Source organism: Mastigoproctus giganteus, chromosome 11 (genome assembly GCF_048544385.1).
Source record: "Mastigoproctus giganteus isolate SK-2022 chromosome 11, ASM4854438v1, whole genome shotgun sequence".
In the NCBI taxonomy this organism is placed as follows: domain Eukaryota; kingdom Metazoa; phylum Arthropoda; class Arachnida; order Uropygi; family Thelyphonidae; genus Mastigoproctus; species Mastigoproctus giganteus.
Window position 1 is genome coordinate 144607902 of NC_143585.1, and position 17634 is coordinate 144625535.

Here is a 17634-nt window from a genome sequence, read left to right on the forward strand (position 1 = left end):
TTCAGCATTGTCTTGTACTTGTTAAGTAATTCTGCCGGTCTCCTGCTCTTAATATCATTAGTGCCAACTTGCACAACAATATCACCCTTTGTGCCCTTAAAGGATGATATCTGACCTACAATGTCATCAACCGTTGCCCCTGGCAGACATACCCTGGTCCTGTTCTATCTATCCTTTTTGCACAATATGTTCCGTTTCTCTGACAATAGAGTCACCTACAACTAGTTCCTTTGGGACCAGCACATTCTGCCTTGAGAGTTGCTGCTGTGTTGCGTGATGTTCAAATGCAAGTTCTGACATTGATGTGGGCAGCTGAGAGCTTGATGGGCCCTCAATTTAGATCCTTCGAGGGCATCCACTCTGTCCTTCAAGCTCTCATATAGGCCCATAACAACGCTGAGTTGCCTGATTTCCTCACACTCCTTACATCGTGCACACACAAAGACGTTCCCCTCGGCAATATCATGACCTGTACCTGATTGCTCCACAAACATCAAGCAAGCAGTGCATTTTAAAAGGCTGTGATTTAGAGGGCAACTGCCCCCTCAGTTCTCCCCTGAGCCACAGCACTACAATTAGCTTGAGCCTTTTGCTTTGCTGCTCTGGTCTGAGTCATGATTTTGATTCAATTTCAGTTTCAGTACAAAATTATAACCCTAAACTTGTATCCCAATGCAGTTATAACACTATATATCTATATATCTTTTTCAGTATCAAATATTATCTCCGAGTTCCATTATATAACTTCCGTATCAAGTTATGTATTAATTAATTATGTTACGTTTGTAAAATCTAAGTCGTTATATGTATTTAGTTAAAAAATACAATTTAATTGACAATGAAGTTTAACAAGATTAATAAATGTTACTGATTAATTGATAATATTATACACTAAACTATACTAAGCTAATGCTATCTAATTCAGGATATGACGTTATATAATATAATAATGGCGGCAAGTTATGAACGGTAAATCTATGTACCCTTACGTATTAATTAACTTCCAAAATTGGTTGATGGAACAGACATCCATCCTTTGTTGTGGAAGTTGGTAGGCTAAATAAATTTAAGGCTGAGCTGGACAGGTATTTGGAATGAACGGAGGGGTGAAATGGCAGCGTTTTTTTTTTTTTTTTTTTTTTTTTTGTTTTTTTTATGTTGCATAAGTTTGCTTTTTTGCATCATATGCCTCTACTAATGCTAATGTGTACAGAATGGATTGGCATGATAGGAAGGGAGGAGGTTATGCTGTTAGTTAAGAAACACATAAAATCTAAGTTCATCCAGTTGACATAGGTGAACAGTACAATGTTGAGTCAGTTTGGTGTGACATAAGCACTGGGAAAGCAAAAATGAGAGTGGGAGTGTGTTATAGGCCTAATGACTCTGATGAGTACAATGAACAACTGCACAGAGAAATAGTGGGCCAGGAAATCAGATTGTCTTATAATGGGGGATTTTAACTTCCCATATATTAATTGGAACTTGTGGGTTGGTCACCCGCACACTAGCAAGGCTTTTGGGAATTTATTGTATGATTGTTTTCTATAGCAGCATGTTCAAAAGCCAACTAGAGGGAGTAATGCTCTTGATCTGATTATCAGCATTGATTATTTGTGCATTGAGAATCTGCAGATAAAGGAACAACTAGGTCACAGTGTGTTTGACATGGGGTTTACTCAAAGATGTAACTATTATCAGGGGAAATGGGAAAGGGTTTTTGCTTTCGTAAAGGTGACTACAGCAGTCCCAGACGCTTTAAATTCTATACAATGGGACCAACTGATGATGTTACCAACAGCAAATTCAAAATGGGAAGCTACTAGGCTTTTTGTCCCAACTAAGAAATACCAATCAAGATTTAGGCCTAATGGATGGTTGATGAACTAATGAGACTCGTGGCAGAGAAGAAAAATGCATGTGATGCATATCAATTATCAGGTGATATAGAAGACTGGTAGATATAAGCTAGTCTGTAATCAAGTCACAAAGGAGGTTAGACAAGCGAAGGCAGATTATGAGAAATCTTTGGCAAAGGTTACAAAGAAAAACATCAGACTTCTTTACTTATGTAAACTCTAGAAGGAAGGGGATGAATCAGATTGGTCCCCTTGATATCGACGGTGTGATTGTTGATGAATCTGCTGAGGTAGTCTGTAGGGAAGTGGAGGCTACAAGCTTATCAACCTGAGGCAGGGAGCTAAGGTTTTGTAATAACTGAGAGCAAAGTGGAAGAGAAATTTTTGAAATTGAACATAAGAAAGGCACCTGGGGTGGATAGAATCTATCTAGTTATATTAAAGGAAGTAAGTAAACCCTTAGCCATAATTATAAAATCTTCCCTGGACTCAGGGGAGGTCCTCATGGACTAGAGATGTGCAAATATTTTCCCAATTCACAAAGGGTGGCACAAATAATTACAAATAGTTAAAGCCAAAGATTTGCTGTTAGTTTAACTTCTGTTCCAGGGAAAATAATGGAGTCATTGTTTAAAGAATCGCTGCAGGATCATATAGACAAGACTGCAGTTATAGTTGAGACACAGCGTGGGTTTTTTAAGGGGAAGTCTTGTCTGACAAAATTGATTGGATACTATGATGTGGTCACAAAGGAACTGGATGCAAAAAAATAATTTTGATATCATGTATTTGGATTTTAGGAAAGCTTTTGATACTGTTGCACATGGAAAACTACTTTACAAATTGGAACAGAATGGCATTAAGGGAAAGTTGCTGCAATGGATAAAAGGTGGTTGAGTGGCAGAAGAGTGGTAATCAGTGGAATAGTAAGAATAGAAGAGAGTTGTAATCAGTGGAATAATGTTATTAGTTGATGAAAGTATATCAGGGTTAATGACCAAGTTTTCAGACGATACGAAGGTCGGCCGGGATGTTAATGACAGTAATGATAGTATACTACTGCAACGGGATCTATAAAAGTTGAACAGATGGACTGAGAGGTGGCAACTGAAGTTTAACATTGACAAATGTAAAGTACTTCATATGGGTAGTAGATAATGAAAAAGACCTGGAGATATTTGTGCAGTCAGATATGAAGTTTTTTTAGTAGTACAGACAGGCTGCAAGAGCAAGGCGTCTCCGTAGCCAGGTGGACAGGAGCAGCAGTGCGTAGCACACGCTTCTTGATTAGACCAGGGTTCGAGCCCGTGACCACCAAAACAGAGGATGCAGTAAGGTCAGGGAATGACCACTGCATATCCCTGAAGCAATATGGCCTTAGTTGCTAATGCTCCTAAAAACCAAATAATAACAACAACAACAGCTGCTGCAAGAGTAACTCATGGAGTCTTGTCAATGATATACAGAAATTTTGCTAGCAGGGATAAGGAGGTGATTGTCACCTTGTATAAGTCTATAGTCAGGCCACCGTGAGTACTGCATACAGATCTGGAAGCCTCATTTTAGGAAGGATGTAGAGCTACTGGAACGAGTAAAAAGATGAGCAACAAGATCGGTGAGTGGAACAAAGGGCTGCCCTTACGAAGAAAGGTTAAGTTCTGCAAATTGCAGCATCTGGAGACTAGGCACCTGCGGGTGATCTAATTGAGGTCTATAAGGCCTTGAATGGTTTGAGCAAGCTCGATGCTGATAGGATTCTTCCTCTGCTCAGATTACTCACCTGAGGGGACATAAATTCAAATTGAAGAAAGACAGTTGTAGAATAAATGTGTGTAAATTTGCCTTTAGCCAGCGAGTGGTTGATAGTTGCAACAAACTTCCATCTGTCGTAGTGGAGGTGGACAAGATTTGGAGTCAATGGATGTGTGAAATGGGAAGTTTTTTTTTTTTTTTTTTGGCTGATGCTATATAAGCTTACTTTCTTGCATCATATGCAGGGGCAGGCAATCCTGAGAGTGCAAGGGTTGCACTGCACCAAGGTGCCAATGTTGAAGGGGCGCCTGAAAACCTGAAACTTATATACACATATGAAGAAATTTTTAAAGAGGGCACCAAATTTCAGTTGCACTCTGGTGCCACATACCCTAGCAAGACCCCTAATCATATTCCTCTACTAATGCTAATTAGATCTCTCATTAGGACCTATGCTACTTCTGAATCCACTCCCTGCTTCAGCCAGGAGGAAGTTGATTTGGCAATCTCTGAAATCAATAATAATAGTTGTCCTGGACTTGAGAACGTCGAGGGTATTTTTATCAAGCAACTGCACAACTGTCTTTGTTACACTCTGTAATAAATGCTGAAATGAGGCAACTTTTCATATCCTTTAGAAGATGGCATTGTTAAAATTAATTTCCAAACCTGATGCCCTACTTCTGGTAAGGCCTATCTTCTTATTGTTTTATTGTACAACTTGGGTAAAACCATTGTACAACTTATTGCTGCCTGTCTAAATTGTCTTTTTACTTTGGTTTTCTTCCAGGGCATGAAACTGAGGAGGCCTTGGTTGAAATTCTTTCCCCAGTACAACTGCATGTTTAAATATGCTATGGCTATTTTCATAGATTTCTCTAGAGCTTTTGACTCCTTTTGATGGGAGAGCTTTGTTTTTTGCCTCAGAGCTACGCAATGCCCCTCACAACTCTACAGGCGCCTCCGTAGCCAGGTGGGAAGGAGCAGCAGCAGTGGTAGCACACGCTTCTTGATTAGACCGGGGTTCGAGCCCGTCACCACCAAATACGGAGCATGCGGAAAAGTCAGGGAATGACCACCGCACCGGAGCAATATGGCCTTAGTTGCTAATGCTCCTAAAAACCAAATAACAACAACACAACTCTACAACTTAACCTGCAATGACTTTCTCCACTATTCTATCTGAATCATTTCTGGTACTCAGCAACTTAGTTGCTCTGCCTCTCAAGGATGCCCACAAGATTCATTGCTTGTTCCACTCATCCGGGATTTAGTTCTGGATGAGTGGCTTCTCCATTTATCTTCCAATGCTTCTAAAATAGCATATGCTAATGATCTAACATTTCTTGTCCTTGGTACTTCTTGTTCTTCTTTGGAAAGTACTTCCAATAGCGTCATGAATGACCTGTGCTCTTGGTCCGTTATTAATAAACTTACCATTACTCCTGACAAGAATAAGCTTCTTTATCTTAAGGATAACCTTAACGTTTTCGGGCCTCCGACTTAAACTTTTCACTCTCTCTCTCTCTCTCTCTCTCTCTGGTTGATTCACATAAATTCTTGGGTATTATTCTAGATCATAAATTAAACTCCTAGAAACATGTCTTGCACCTTCTTTGCTTGCCCATCTGTCTCATCAGTGGTATTAACCATTGTACCCTTCGTCTTTTGTACAAAGTGGTGTTTGTTCTAATTTGTACCTATGGCGCTGGCACTTGGTTTTGGTATACTAAGAAGGTTGCTATCCAAGAGAAACTCTCCTCTATCCAAAGACATTGCTCTTAATGATGAGTTGTTTCTGTCGCACTGTCTTGATAGCTGCGCTACAGGTTTTAAATGGTTGCCTACCTCTGGACCTCCATATTGCTTATTGAGGTTTTTGCTATTACCTTAGACATGCCATTTCTGTTGAATTTTTAGACATAACTGTTAATATCCACTGCAATCCTAAAACTGAAAAAACTGATTCCTAGAACTACTCAGTTCAACTCTGGTGAGATCGGTGGTCTTCTTCCAGAGGTATGGTTACAAGAAAGTTTATTCCATCTGTGTCCTTTGCCTTATAGAAGTCTGTTCTAAAGTGGTTCAATCTAATCTAAGTCTATACGCTCTTTTTCCTTTAACTGGCCATGGTTTCCTTTGCTACATTTAACTTGCTTTGTTTAACCTGTCTGATTCTCCCCTCTAACTGTGGCAGCCGAGAAGACTGGTAGCATGTTCTTTTCACCTGTCCATATTGCTTGAATCATATCAGCCTCTGTCTGCTATCTGTCAACCATTTTCTCCAAGTAATTAGTCATCTCTCTCTCTCTCTTGGCTCCAAAAAAATTTAATCTTCTTCAAGATTTTGCACATAAATCCTTCACCAGATGTGTACAACTCATCAATAGTGCTTCAATTCTGGGAACTACTCCTATTCCAGCTCTTCCTTCCAGTCCAGGCCATCATCGCCAATTCATCGCTACCACCGTCTTTAGCTCAAGTGGCATTCTTCACCACCATCTTCGACTTGGACAGTTGCTAATCTTACTTATATGAAGCTGAACAATATCACTGTGTTTTCCTGTCTTCTATCTCCTGCTGGCCTCAGGCTACTCCTGAGTTGGGATCATCTACTGATACAGGTTATCCTATGTGGAATTTTTATCTCTTCTCTCTGTCCCCTTTTAATCGATGTCTTTTCCTTTTGTCTGTCTATCAAGTGTTTACTTTTTATTCTTCCTCCTACTTTTACTGATGTTCTTTCCTCTATTGTGTTTCTCATTGCAAACACCAGCCTTACACTGGTGTGAGATTTTTATTTTATTTTATTTATTTACTTTTTTTTTATCTCTCCCCCCTTTATTTTTCTATCACTTCCTTATTTCTATTATTTTTATTTTATTTTTCTTTATTTTATTTTATTTCATTTATTTGTATTTTTAATCCTTTTAATTCCTTTTATTTTTATCATTTTATTACTTTACTATTTTATTTTATTTGCTCATATTTTGAATGATTTGGACGTCTTAAAAGGTTCAAAGACAGGTAAGTGGTTTAAGTGAGAATGGTAGACTACAAAGGCGTGGGGTTTATATAGCTCAGAAACAAAGGTGTCTCAGGAGTGGAGACTGTGTATAAAGCATTAGGGGCACTGGGCACATTGAATGACAATGGAATTTTCGCATTGAAATGGGACCTAAATGACTATTGAGAAAACTAATAGGTTAGCCCTCAGGAAGTTTACATTTGGTTAGCATATTTCTAGGAATGCAGTTTGTTTCTGTGCAGAAGTCTAGCTTTCTCACATATTTTAGCCTTTACCAATTAAAAAGGAACAAGTTTTTTTAAGATTATTCTGGTTTGTTGACAATTTCACTCCATTTAAGAACAAATTAATATTTCAAAGCACTTTATGTACATGTACAGTTTTTTTTTTTTTTTTTTTTTTTTTTACACAAAATTTTATGAACAAACTTACTTCTGGAGTCACACCTGCTTGCCAAAGTCACTCCTGAAATGGTTGAAGGTTAAACTTAAATGGTCAGTTGCAGCTGTAGTTAGGTAATCACAGGGACAGTAACTAACTACAGCTGCAACTGACTGTATAACTTTAACTTTAAAGTCAGTAGTCATATAAAAACTGACTCTTCTGTAAGTTATTCTGGTTTTTCACCATGCACAACATGCAGACTAGCCCGTAGACATGGTACGTTGGCACCTAAGACTGAAGTATCAAAACCAATGAAAACAATGACTTAACTCTTTGATAATGTGAAAAAGCTCATAAAGGTTCCTCCCATTGTCCCATTATCCAAGGAGCCAACTTCCCAGTCAGTTTCAATCAGCTCATGAACACACACACACTTTTACAAACATAATGCACAATGGTGTTATATGGCCTGTAGTTGCTGATGCACCTACAGGTGCATCAGAACGTATCAGAAGTTCAGTCAGAGAGAGCATTGCATATGTAAAAAAAACCATATGTTGATATTTTAATTCTTGAATGCATAGAGGTTGCTAAAAGATTGTGAGTAGATCTTAGAGCAACTTCTAATGAGCATGCACACACTATTTTAACTTTGATGTGTCAGTCTAGTACAAAACTTCTTTTAGTTAACGTTTATTTTTCTCACATTGCGTACTGAAAATTATGAAATTTGACTGCCAAAAACATTCCCATTTTGCCGTACCTTATTGATCTGATTTGGCACTCTTTATAATGAATTAGTTCTAAACCAATATAAAGGAAAGAAAAATAAATAATGGCAAAATAAAAATGTAGAAATTAGAAACAAAAATGCCCACAGCCTCTGGACTGGTGAATTTTCACTTTAACCCCTAGACCAGTGGTGTCCAACCTTTTCCAGTACAAGGGCCATATTGAAAGTTAGATTTGTTTTGCAGGTCACACTGAGTGATTCGAGAAAAATTGAAAAAGTGTGTTGCATTTTCCATATCTTGTTGCATGTAAAAGGAAGTTTCTATTTTCATGTTACCATTTTTTATTTTCAGGCTATATATAAAAAATGCAAATTCCCAACACTTATGTGCAACAAATCTATGTCAGTGATTTATTTTTTAGATTTGATTAAAATTATAAAAATATGACTTATTTTTGTTTTTTCAAAAAATACTTTACTCTTGTTTTTTTTTTTTTTTTTTGAAATACCTTACTTTTGCTTTTAAATGCTCACTTTAGAAAATTACAACCTGAAAGGATCACTGCTTTTGAATATTAAGGAGAATAAATAAATATAATGATACACCTAAAATGGAAAATATTCGAAAATTTTATTAAGTACAATACATAACATTTACTGAACAAAACTTAACATATAATGAAATGATTGAGACTAAATGTTTTTAGATAATTGTTCAAAATTTATTTGAAAATTTGCGATGCCAATTCTTGATACAGAATGAAGATGCTCAACTGTTATTCTGTTACTTTTTAAATATTTATTTGATTACATGCATTAAACAATTTGCTTGCAAACATACGTTGATTCAAACAAAAAAAAACATTTTCGTGGCATTTTCTTTTATTAGTAGAAAATCTTCAGATGGGAGAGCCTTGTAGAATTCAAGTAGTTTAATTTCACAGTCCATATACTTATTTTTGGACCATGTTTTGGCTTGAAGATCAGTAAGTTCAGGTTGCAAGCTGGGATTGTAGTTTTCAGCCACAGAAGTAAATTGATTCTCAAACATGCTTATTTCTTTTTCATGAGATCTTATATCAGCAAATTGACTTTCAAAATCATCAAAAACTAATTGTAATAACTAGAGGCAACGATTCTTTGGAAATAAGTGTTTCTCTTTTAGGTACAATCTTCAAAGGAGATAATTTATTATAACTAAATTATCTCCTTCAATTTGGGATTTAAATAATAACAACTTATTCTGAAATGATTTGATGTCACCATACAAATCAGAGACCAATTTGCCTTGTAGGTTTAAATTAAAAGCATTTAAATGACTAGAAATGGCTGTAATAATTTGACCGCGGGTGCCAAGTGTTTCCGTGGCCAAGCGATTTCAGAGCTTTATAAAGCAATCTAAAGCGTTCTCCTTTAAAGGAATCACTCTTCTGTTTAAAGTTTCCAGTTACTTTCTCTTAAGTTCTTTCAAAAATCAATGTAGACTTCATCTTACAAGTAGTAAGTTAAGTCAGGAAAGAAAAGACAACTTTCCTTTTGTTCTTATTAGAGTTACTAATCCAACTAACCTAACAACCGCTTGACCACTCGTGGCATTACTATATTGTGGAATTAACTTTGCAACCGTGATAGGATGTCTGCATTATCAGGGTACCTGCCAACAAGTGAGCCAACAAGCTCCAAAATGCGTCTGAGTGGTGGTGTCCACTGAGAATAAATAACAGTAGCCTCCTCTACTAGAGAAGCGTTATTTATTCGAAGTAGTGCAATACCTGGTATCTCATTGTGAAAGTAGCCACAATATGAGATAAAATCAAACGATGCCATTACACTACTTATGTAGTTAAATTTTTAGGTAAGCTATGGTGTATTTACACCGATATTATATGGTCCACTTGATGTTAGTGGTTCGACTATTGATGATCATGCTCAGATAGCTGACAAACTGAATGAGTATTTTGCATCTGCATTCACACATGACGAATTCTGTAACGAAGGGGAGGACAGAAGTTTACTAAACTCTAACAAGGAGCTAAATGATTTTGTAATAACGGAGAGCAAAGTGGAGGAGAAATTATTGAAGTTAAACATTAAAAAGGCACCCAGAGCAGATGGAATCTATCCAGTTATACTGAAGGAGGCAGCAAGGGAAGTAAGCAAATCCTTAGCCTTAATCATGAGAGCATCTTTAGATTCAGGGTAGGTCTCCGTTGACTGCAGATGTGCAAATGTATCCCCAATTCACAAAGGGGATTCAAAGGGTGACACAAATAATTATAGACCAGTTAGTTTAACTTCTGGTAAACTAACAGGTCTATAATTATTTGTGTCACCCTTTGAATTAATTATTATTATAATTTTAATTAGTTATTATAATTATTATAACTATTAGTTATTATATATATTAGTTATTTAATATATATATATATTATATATATATTAAATAATTATTAGTTATTGTAATTATTATAATTTGAATTAGTTATTAATATAATTATCTGTGGAGAAAACAATGGAGTAACTGGTTAAAGAAGTGAAGCAGGATTACCTGGACAAGACTGCAGTAATAGTTCAGATACAGCATGGGTTTATTAAGGGAAAGTCTTGTCTGACCAATTTGATTAGATACTACGATGTCATCACAAAGGAACTGGATGCAAAAAAATAATTTTGATATCATATACTTGGATTTCAGGAAAGCTTTTGATACTGTTGCACATGGAAGACTGTTATAGAAATTGGAATGGTATGGCAATAAAGGCAAGTTGCTGCAATGGATAAAGGGATGGTTGGGTAGGAGGCAGCAGAGAGTAGCAATAAATGGACACTGCTCTACGTGGACTAATGTTATTAGTGGAGTTCCCCAGGGTTCGGTGCTGGGCCCATTGTTGTTTTGTTTATTTATTAATTATATCGATGATGATATATCAGGCTTAATATCCAAGTTAGCAGATGATACAAAGATTGGCAGGGTTGCTAATGATAGTAAAGACACTATGCTACTCAAACAGGATCTAGAAAAGTTAGGTAGATGGGTTGATAAGTGGCAACTGAAGTTTAATTTTGACAAATGCAAAATACTGCACTCCGAGAGGTGGAGAATGAAGAACACCTGGGGGTAATTGTGCAGTCAGACAGAAATGCCGTTCTTTGAGCAATGCAGACGGGCTGCCAGAGCAAGTCATGGAGTCTTGTCAATGATATATAGGAATTTTGCTAGCAGAGACAAGGAGGTGGTTATACCTTTGTATAAGGCAATGGTAAGGCCACAAGTTGAGTACTGGGTACAGGTCTGGAGGCCTCATTTTAGGAAGGATGTAGATGTGCTAGAATGAGTACAGAGAATGGCAACAAGATTGGTCTGGAGGCCTCATTTTAGGAAGGATGTAGATTTGCTAGAATAAGTACAGAGAATGGCAACAACAAGATTGGTGAGAAGAACAGATGGGGGGGGGGGATTTCTCTTACCAGGAGAGTCTTAAATTTTGTAAATTGCAGCATTTGGAGACTAGGCACCTGTGAGGTGATCTGACAGGTGTACAAGGCCTTGAATTGTTTGAGCTAGCTCAATGCTGATGGGATACTTCCACTTGCACAGGTTAAGAACCTGAGGGATCATAAATTAAAATTGAGGAAAGACAGTTGTAGAATAGATGTGCAGAAGTTTTTTTTTTTTTTTTTGCTGAAGGTCTCTAAGTTTGCTTTCTTGCATTATGTGCCTCAACTAATGCTAATGTTAATAGCATAACCCCTCCTCCATTCCTAGGAGCCTCCATAGCCAGGTGGGCAGGAGCAGCAGTGCGTAGCACATGCTTCTTGATTAGACCGGGGTTCGAGCCCGTGACCACCGAATACGGAGGATGCGGAAAGGTCAGAGAACCACCACATATCCTCAGAGCAATATGGCCTTAGTTGCTAATGCTCCTAAAAAAAACCAAATAACAATAATAACAGTAACCTCCATTCCTATCCTGTATATCCTTTCTGTACAGATTGTACTACCCAAATTCCAATTCTGCATTCCTTATATCTGTGTGACACCACATCTCTGATATCCCAACTATATCTGCCTTTGATGTTTTGACCAACACCTGAAATTCAAATTTATTTACCAAATTACTAGCACTGGTGTACACACAAGTATATATGCACCTGTTCTTATTGTTAGTTACCCTAACACAGCCCATGTATTTACTTGTTCCATGATGACTCTCCCAGGAGCTCCTGAAATCTCCAACAGTATCCTCTTCAGGCTGCTGCTCATTACAATAGGAATGCAAGAATCACCTTCACTTCTGCCAGCAGCTACTGTTAATGTATTAGTCCGTGTATTCCCCCCCAAACTCGCAGTTTTTTAACCCACCTAACTCTGCTTAGATAGCATCACCAACTATTCTTGCCCTTTCTATTTAAGCATATCCCATACCTCTAGAAGCCAGTCTCTCCTGTTAGCAAGCACAGACTATGCAAAGCATGGTCTGTGCTTGTGAAAAAGCCTTGCATAATCTGGCCAGGGCTGAATTGATTGAGAAGGCTCTCATCATATACTCTCTCTCTTATCATGTCTGGACAGAATTGCAGACACTTTCAATTTCAACCCTAACTCACGGCTGTTTTTCAACATTGACTTGTACTTGTTAAGTAATTCCACTGTTCTCCTACTCTTAATATCATTAGTGCCAACGTGTACAACAATATCACCCTTTGTGCCCTTAAAGGATGATATCTGACCTACAACGTCATCAGTCTTTGCCCCTGGCAGACATACCCTGGTCCTGTTCCATCTATCCTTTTTGCACAATATATTCCCTGTTTCCCTGACAATAGAGTCACCGACAACAACTAGTTCCTGTGGAACCAGCTCATTCTGCCTTGGGGATTGCCACTGTGTTGACTGATGTTGAAGTACAAGCTCTGGCATTGATGTGGGCAGCTGAGAACTTGATGGGCTCTCAATTTAAATGCTTCAAGGGCATCTACCCTGTTCTTCAAGCTCTCATGAATATCTCATAATTATAAATATGAGGAAATCAGGTGCCACTGAGTTGGCGCCTGATTTCCTCACACTCCTTACATCGAGTACACACACACAGACATTCCACTTGGCAATATCATGGCCCGTTCCTGATAGCTCCACAAACATCATACAAGCAGTACATTTCAAAAGGCTGTGATTCAGAGGACAACCCCCCCCCCCTCAGCTCTCCCCTAAGCCACAGCACTCCCACTACCTTGGTTGCTTGAAGCTTGAGCCTTTTGCTTTGCTGCTCTGGCCTGAGCCGTGATTTCGATTCATTTTCAATACAATTAAAAATATAAAAATATAATACTAAACTTATATCCCAATGCAGTTATAACATTGTATATATATATTTCAGTATCGAGTTTTATCTCCTACCGAGTTACGTTATATGAATTCCGTAATAGTATTACCGTAATTTACAGTATTACCGTAATTTACAGTAATAGATGTACAGAGTGTGAGCCAAAAGTTTCTGTGCTGGCTGTATGGAGTGCTAACCACACTTATAGTAGTGCACGTTTTGCACCAGTTATACATGTGCTTTTGTGCAGTTGGTGTTTAAGTATGTGTTTAGTATTTGTAACAGCCATATAGTGCAAGGAAGCCACAGGATTTTGCTGTACTGGCCAAAAAAAGAAAAAGTAGATTAAAAAATATAAATTATATGCTCCCCTCCTCATGTAGGTAACTATCCAGCAGACCTTTTAATATATTCAAACTGTCAGCTTCACCTACCTCTGCAGGCAAATTGTTCCAGTAATCAACAACCCTCTGACTAAGAAAAAATTTCCTACAATCTAGTCAAACATCTTCTCCTGTAACTTGAATTTATGCCCCCATTTTACTGAGGTGTATAAGGCTCACAGACCCTTGTACACTTCAGTCGTCTTCTCTAAGGTGCCTGGTTTCCAAGCTCTTTAGCCCACATAATCAGTCTTTTCTCATATGGTCTCCCTTTTGCTGATCTCACCATGCAAGTTGCCCATCTTTGGACCTTTCAAGAAGCTCGATGTCTTTTTTCAGATGAAATCTCCATACTTGGACACAGTATTCCAGATGCAGTCTTGCAATAATACAGTGGGATTATGACCTTCCTATATTTACAAGATGTTTTTTAATAAATCATCAATAGGACACCATGAGCTTTATTGGCCGCCTGTTTACACTGCTCAGGAAACTTCATCTTCTGCTTGTATCATAACTCCCAGATCCCTTTCTTTTTGTATTTTTAATTCAGTGTGTATAAGTTATTTTGTGGTTGCTATTCCCAAGAGTAACCCTGCATTTTGCTGCAATAAAACATGGCTACCACTTTTCTGACCATTCTTGAAGCATGTTCAATCCTGAAGGAGCACTGCTTGGCACTGATCATTAACGACTCTCCCAGTCTTTGCATTTTCTACAAGTTTTCACATTACATCCTGCATCGATATCGTTTATGAAAATCAGAAACAACAATGGTCCAAGAACTGATCCTTGGGGGACCCCACTTCTGAAATTATACCAATCTGAAGAATATCCATTAATCACAACCCTTTGCCTTCCATGCTGCAGCCACCCAGCAATTCATCTTATAATCTTTCCAGTAATGCCCAACATTTTCCAGTTTATACAGTTACCTCACATGAGAGACAGAGTCAAGTGCCTTGCTGAAATCCAATTTAACTATGTAGAAATTGTTCCCTACGTCTAGCTCATCAGTATGTGACTTAAACATGATTTTCCCTTAACAAAATCAAGTTGTGTATCCGTAGAAATGGCAGAATGCCACTTCTATTTAAATGTACCTGGATTGCACTCTTGATCATTGCCTCTAAATTTTCACTACTACTGAAGTCAGACCAACTAATCTGTAGTTACTTCACTCTTAGAGCCGTCTTTATTCATTGGCAATACACTTGCACTTCGCTAATCTGAAGGAATCTCTCCCAAGTCCAAAGATGCCCTTATAATTAACCTCAGTAGTTCAATACACTCTGTGTCTGGCCACCTCCATCAAAGTTAATGGGTATGTGCCATCAACTCCATAAGCTTTACTTGCTTTTAGACCAAAAAGGTTTTCTAATAAATAGTCATCAGTAATTTTGAAATCATTAATCTTATGTGGCTCCGTATAAAGGGTCTTTCATCAGTAAAGACCAATGCAAAGTAACCATTCAGTTCATTAGCAACAACATCTGCTGGTTTATCTATGCCTTTCCCATACCCAGTGCACAACAATCTGATCTGATCTTTTTCTTTTTTTCTTCTTTGTATTCACATGCATGAAAAACTCCTTGTCCCCCTTCTTTGCTCTCTTAGCCAGTGCTTTCTTTTACTCAGCCTACCCAACCTATCTGTGGAACATTACTGATTAACTTGTTTTTGTTGTGTTTTGTGATTTTTGTAAATGTAGTTACAAATTTTTGTAGCCAGTAAGAGGACAGATGTTAAGGAATAGTGCACCAAATTTTTTTCATAAACTTGAGAAAACAGCTTCAGAGACTTAAGGAATGCTTAAACATTGGTGATGATGCAGTGGGTAGAACACAAACTTTTCATTCAATAGTATTCACATTTCCAAGATGGCCAAACTTCGTTTGAGAATTTTGAGTGCTCAGGTCATCCAGTCAAATGGATGAAAATGTTGAATAAATGCATCAAGTCATCCATGAGAGCAGACTGTGTGATTAACGATATTTGTGACATTCTTGGCGTGTCATATGGTACATGTTGACACATTTTAACTGAGAATTTATGCTTCATTAAACTAATCATAGGTAGGCAGATTACTGCTAAATTTGTGCCCCATTTGCTGAGTGATAAACAGAACAGCTTTCTGTGTGCACGGATCTGAATGGACAGAAACTTCCTTTCCAAGGTCATAACAGGAGTGAAAGCTGGGTTTATGGTTATGATCCCAAAACCAAGCAGCAGTAATCTCAGTGGAAAAGAGTCCATCTCCACTTCCAAAAAAGGTAAGGGGATCGGATCAAACATCGAGCATGCTCATTGTTTTCTTTGACAGTGAGAGAATTGTTCATTAGGAGTTCCTTCCACCAAGCCAAACCGGGAAATCAGTTCTATGTCAGGGTCCTGAGATGTTTGAGAGATTGATGTCAAGATAAATGGCATGAATGTCAGGACCTCCAGAAAAATGTTTTACTTGGCATTGGCTTCTGCATCATGACATTGTGCAAGTCCACACACTTCACCAGTTTTTGCCAAGAACAAAACGGTTGGTCCCACCTCCTCCCTATTTTCCCAACCTGACCCACTGTGACTTTTTCCTTTTCCCCAAAATGAGAATCCAATTAAAGGGATGAACATTCAAAAACATTGTGGAGATTCAAGCTAAATTGCAGAAAGTGTTGCCATCATGAAACAGAAGTTCCAGAGATGCTTCAAATGGTGTAAAAAGTGTTGGGATCAATATATAAACTCTGGAGGGGTGTACTTTGAAGGAAATAATGCCAACATGTAAATAAAGTAAGTCTAAATTAATTTTACTGCCCCAGTTCAGAAATTTTTGGCTTGTACCTTTGTATATTTGATTGTATACCTTTAAAATAATAAGGTAATTTGTAAAGATGCAGAAGAACATAACTTGAATAGAAAATTGAAATTAATAACATTTCTTTTGTTGTTACAGGTTATAATCTGAATGTTAAATAATTAAGGAACCTTGGACAGTGAAGATAATCAGCTGTTATTGAACAAGAGCTTTTAATTTAATAATCTATTGGAAGAACTGTGCAGTATTAAAAATGTACAAATTATTGTATGTACACCACAATGATTTGTTATTAGAACACTAAGGAGTAAGTTAATTTGAAAAGATCTTGAGGGGATTCATTAAAAGATGCCATTGCCAACTTGGGAACACCACCAGAAAAAACTGGCTTTGCAGAATATTTCATTTTGGTGCAGTTGGGGTTCTGTTTGAAAATTAAAATGTGTAAATTAATCATTGTAATCATTATTAAATTAAGCATAAATAACATGTTTTGTTGCTGTTATTATTAATATCAGTAGATGGGTTCCAGAAATGCTTCCAGTTGCAGCAAATGAGAAAGGCTTCATATAGAGCTTTTGGAGGGAACTGCTTTAAAGGGAACAAAAACTAATTGGTAAGTGCAATTTAACTGAAATTATTCCTGGGACTTTATATCTCATGCTTTAAAAATCAACCACTTTAATATTACAGTGCTTGAATAGAAAATTTGTATTTTCTGCACATCTGCCATATTTCCCATTTATTCCTCTAATCAGCACTGCCACAAACAAAATTTTCAGTGCTTCGGATAATAATGTGGAATAGCTCAACAAAACTTTCTAAAAGGCCAAGTATGAAATGTCATGAAAATACATTCATTGCAATCACTATTACATGCAAATGGATGGATATACAGAATTTAATATTTGCTTTATGCATTTCGTGTTGTTGTTATATAGTTTTAGGCACATCAACTACTCAACCATATTGTGCATTACATACGTACAAGTGTGTTTACTAGTGATTTGCATTGTGCTGGCTGACAAACCTAAATAACTCACAGAAGAAAACCCTTTGCCCGAGATTGACTAACTACAGCCTCAGTTGCAGAGGACTTTAGAAATTCCTCGTCTACATTGATTTGTTGTATGTTCGGTTGTATTATAGATTAACATTTGGTGGAAGAAATTTAACTGTAACCATTTTGTCCATCTGGATTAAGCATTCTGTTGGCAAATGTGAAGGTTTATCGAATAATAATATTTTTTCCTTCTTTACCAATTGATTTTTGATATTCTTTCACTTCCAGAATAAACATTTTTTATACCATTCTTTGAAAATTTCACCATTTACCCATTCTTTTTTTCTGATGACCATACG

General features: G+C 37.4%; 1 protein-coding gene across 1 annotated transcript in view; it reads left to right on the plus strand.

Moving 5' to 3' along the window:
- The window catches only part of TBC1d7 (TBC1 domain family member 7), a 183073-nt gene extending 166314 nt beyond the window's left edge, over window positions 1–16759 (plus strand). Inside the window, 1 exon segment of the mRNA XM_090384586.1 lies at window positions 16411–16759. The gene's annotated coding sequence lies outside the window, so the exon portion shown is untranslated.
- The last annotated feature ends 875 nt before the right edge of the window (window positions 16760–17634 follow it).